This window comes from Streptopelia decaocto, assembly GCF_964273445.1.
Source record: "Streptopelia decaocto genome assembly, chromosome: 2".
Lineage (NCBI taxonomy): Eukaryota > Metazoa > Chordata > Aves > Columbiformes > Columbidae > Streptopelia > Streptopelia decaocto.
Genome location: NC_138655.1, coordinates 45,943,273 through 45,948,203, shown reverse-complemented (window position 1 = coordinate 45,948,203; position 4,931 = coordinate 45,943,273).

The following is a 4,931-nucleotide window of genomic DNA, read 5'->3' as shown; positions in this document are numbered from 1 at the left end:
CACTGTTACCTTACCACAGTATCACAGTATCACAGTATGTTTGGGATTGGAAGGGACCTCAAAAGATCATCTAGTCCAATCCCCCTGCTGGAGCAGAAACGCCTAGGTGAGGTCGCACAGGAACATGTCCAGGCGGGTTTTGAATGTCTCCAGAGAAGGAGACTCCACAACCCCCCTGGGCAGCCTGTTCCAGTGTTCTGTCACCCTTACTGAGAAGAAGTTTTTTCTCAAATTTAAGTGGAACCTCTTGTGTTCTAGCTTGATCCCATTACCCCTTGCCCTACCATTGTTTGCCACCGAGAAGAGCCTGGCTCCATCCTCATGGCACTCACGCTTTATATATTTATAAACATTAATAAGGTCACCCCTCAGTCTCCTCTTCTCCAAACTAAAGAGACCCAGCTCCCTCAGCCTTTCTTCATAAGGGAGATGCTCCACTCCCTTAATCATCTTCGTTGCCCTACGCTGGACCCTCTCCAGCAGTTCCCTGTCCTTTATGACCTTCCAATAAATTATTTTGGTTTCTTTGAAAGTAACGCTCTTACGTTATACACATATTTCCCTTCCCTACATGCTTTTGATACATGGTGTTTGTTTGTTTATTTGTTTCTTTGTTTGTTTTTTCCCTCCATCTAGTGTAAAACATCCTTCTGAAGGCAATGCAAATCAGCATCAAAGACACAAGATGAACATCACTGGAAAACCACAACTACATCATCATTCTTTCTATCACTTTTATCTCAACCATCACGATAAAGGTTTGTAAAGTCTGGAAAATAATTCATGTGGATAAAATATTGTGTTTAAGTCAGTAAAGTGTCTGACAGTGTTGTGTATCGCCATGCAATGCAGAAAGATGGAATGACATGTCTGCTCTGTCCTTTAAGTCTACCTGAACATGAAGAAAACATGTAAAATGGCATCCTGACTTTCAATCAATGCAGTGATGTCCAGGATTGCTATCTTATCACAATACAGGTGTCTATAATAAAAGGGAGCTGGACTCTCTAACTATGGGGTACCCAGCTGTTTTGAGTCTTGCATCATCTGTCAGTACTGTGAGGTGTGGGAGTGTTCATTAGGTTATTTGTTTGTGATTTACTCACTATGAAAGAAATAACAAGTAATGAGGAAAGTGATAAATTAACCACGCAGACACACAAACGTTAATGAGGAAGTCACAACAGAGACAAGAATGAGGACCCAGAATGCTTCCATCACTGATGGATGGTCCATTAAAGGAACTACTCAGGCAGAGACTTCAAGAATGTCAACCTGAGCAACAATTTTTAACTGATAGGAAGGGAGAAACATGATGAAAATGAATATTATGGGATACTTGAGGCTGCTTGGGATAGAGGCTTGTGGACTTATGTAAAAATGACTACAGAATGTTTAGGGGAAGGGCCAAAGGATCCAAAGGAAAGGGAAAAGATCACAGTGGATCAGAGGGGAACTACTATGTGAAACTGCTGCCAGCAACTGGAGAGACCAGTGTGAAAAAGACATTTGTGTGACAATGACCAGAGGAGACCACAGGTCTTGGGGCTTGTGGGTCTAGGTATGAGCACATGTAAGGGACTGGCATGTAAGAGTCTGTGTGCCAGTAACTGGAGGGACCAGGGGCTGCAGGACTTGTAGGTCGAAACACCAGTGACTGGTGGAACTGGGTGGTGTGTGTTGTATGTGTGTTGAAAGGCCCAAGTGCCAGTGACTGGAGAAGAGGCTGTGGGCACCAGGACTGTAGGTCTGGGTGACAGGAACTGGAGAGACCTGGGTGTGTTTATATTTCTTCAGTTAATTTAATCCTCTGTGTGTGTATGTATAATGCACTAACAAACTTCAAGCTGGACTAGCTGGTGAGCTGGAGGAAACATTTCCACATCTGGAGGACTCAGTCTGAGCCAGTGGTTGGGGTAACGGAGCCCAGGGTCCAGGCATGGATATTGGGCAAACTGCTACCAATGCTGCTCTTTGTATGTGCAGCAGCCTGTGCAGCGGCCGCATTTGGGACCTCTGTGTGTGTGTGTGTCTCTTGTTCTACACACTCAACCTTGCTACAGGCCAGACCTGCAAGCAGGAAGAGCAGCAGCTGCATCCCTGGGACTGGGATGGAGAAATCACCTGGGACTGTTCCTGGCTGGGCACATCACCTGGGGAGGAGGGTTCCTGGGTCTGCTGGATTTAGTGGCTCCCTGAACATGCTTGATAAGTAGGGCTACCAATCAGTGGGATTTGGAGAACAGAGCAGGCATGGAAATACAAGAAGAGTCAGAGGAAGCAAAGTGTACTTCCCTCAGGATGGTTTGCAGAGGAAGATCACAGTCACTGTGGGCACGTCATCACATTTGCAGTGTTTTGGAAGGGGGCTGCAAGAGACAAGACTGCCAGTAATAGAAATGTCAGGTCATACCAGATGGTTGGTAGACTGGTATGTGAATATGTTCACATTTAAAGGTCAGCAGCTACTTTGATTCCCTGGAAAGGATGTTGATGATCATAGCATTTGTCGTGCAATTTACTCGAACCCTGGGCAAGAGCAGTTCAAATGTATGGAAACTTGAGGGAACTAGTCTTCCTCTTAATGCTACCACACGGCACAAAGCAACAAATGTGTATGCTTCTGTGCTGACATTACATATGTAGTCCTTTCTCGATTCATATTCTCTGAAATGTAGTTATATTTAAAGCATTCATAGCTGGTTTTATTAGCTTTTGTTGGAACCCAAAGATTCATGAAAACAGACAGACAAAATTAACAAAGATTTGTCAGAGCTAACAAACATCCTGGATAGGAAGATACCCCACTATAGCTGTCTTAAAATAACTTTCCTATTTTGAAATGTCTTCATCAGCAGTTTTCATGCAAATAATCCTCCAAATGCGCCTTCAATTAAGATATGCACATAGATTTACATGGAGTTAAGATACAAATGAGACTGTTCATAAATTCAACCCTGGCTAAAATACTCAACATTTTAAACAGTGAGTATTTCATAATTTCAGATGTGAACTACTGGATTTGTGACTGCAGAGATCACTTATATTTTTGAAATCCAGATTGCATGAAATGGCATAAATATTACCTGAATTGTAAACCCTCTTGCCCTTTCACTAGAAGAAAGCTTAATATGTAGAGCCATATATTACAATACATTGCGCAAGATACAAATTCCATAGGGTATGCACTGAAATGGTAAACTTCCATGTGGAAAACCCCTTAAGCTTCTGCTTATCCATTTCAAACAGGTATCAGTGAGGAGCACAATTTAAAACTGCATCTCCTAGTCAGTGAGTAAGAATTACTCAATTTTCAGTGGTGTGCAGCTTGCATAGAGTCAAAAGAGACTGAGATTTTATTAATGTCATTAACAGGCCTAAAAATACTCGAGAAGAAAATACTGTTTTTCAATTTTCAATGCAGAAAAATTACTCAGGAAATCCAACATCAGATTCAATATTGCACTTTATTGTATATCACAAGATTTGTACTACTAGCCAAGTTTATGAACAAATACATTTTTCTTAAAACTCGCTTACGGTGATGGTATTTTTCTGTGAAGAAAGGTGAGAGATTAAAAATAGATATGTAGCTTAGGAAATGAAGCATTTCAGCTGGAGTTTTCTTCTTTATGAGCAGATGCTTTATTTGGATTTGTAATTTAATTGACTGAAGTTGCAATGTCTTGGAAATGTTGGACCTCTTGTGAAAACAGCAATTAAGATTTACCAGCCCAGGTCCTATGGCTTTCACCTGGACCTGACTTCCCTGCTTTACAAAGATTTATCTGTGTGATTACTAGCACTGCGTGTATTATTTTTAATGAAACAGCTTAATTTTGAAGACATACATTTGACACATTTACAGATAATATGGATATTCATCACAGATCAGACGCGGTGTTGTTCAGTTGGAAACTTGTATGTGGGGTAAAGAAAGACTGGGTGTTTACTTTCCTAATGCAGATTTATTCCCAGAAAGTTTTACTAAAAATCTTTAATGTAAGCTTCTCCATATAAAATCACTGAGATAGTAATATGATAGTAAAACCCACCAGTGTGAAACCCACACAAAGTTCCACTTCTCTTTCCGGTCCTTCTCACATTGTGGTGATTCAGGTTAAATTCACAACAAGCATTTGCTCCGCCGGCATCCTGGGAGCCCGGCAGGTCAGGCACACTCCACTCTCTACAGATCAGGACTAGTGTAAAAAGCCTGTTATTGGGTTCCCACAACATGCAGAGCAAGGGCTTGAGCTGTGGATGTTGATTCCTCAGGTCGATTGCTTTGCTCCTGTCTTCCATTTAAGTGTAGGTCTCTGCTGGTACCTGGTGGCTGCCAAGCCCCAGCAAAGACCCGGGTGTAAGTATTGTCTTCTCTGTTCCTCCTTTTCTGGGCTTTGGACTAGCTGTATCCAGCAGAGTACGTGCACATCGTGTTTTGAGCCATGCGTGCGACTCATTCCCCACTGCTGAGTCTAGTGGGAGTCACAGCATGGGCTTAAAAATAAAATGAAATAACCTCAGCATTCAAGTCAGTGTCTCATCTTTGGAGCTTAAAAAATAAAAAAAAAAGGTAGGTTTTTATTCTAGCTAGATATCTGTCTTCAAGAGACTCAGCATTGCAGAAAATCTTTTAGGCACGCCACCTAATTTCTATGCTAAACACTATACACAGCCTCATATTCCTGACATAGGCAAACTAGACCAATTTCATTGCTATTTGCATCACACGGATCAGCTCGCTCAGTCTGGCTTTTGCACAAGTAGCAAATAACTGAATCATAATGTCTGATAGTCTCGCTGGCACTGCATTGTCTAAATGCAAAAGAGGGGTGGATTGTAGACTTGGACTAGCTTTCTTATTTCGGCTGAGCATGTCAGGTGTCCTGTACCACCCACACCAGGCAGACACAGTTCCAGGGTTCAGG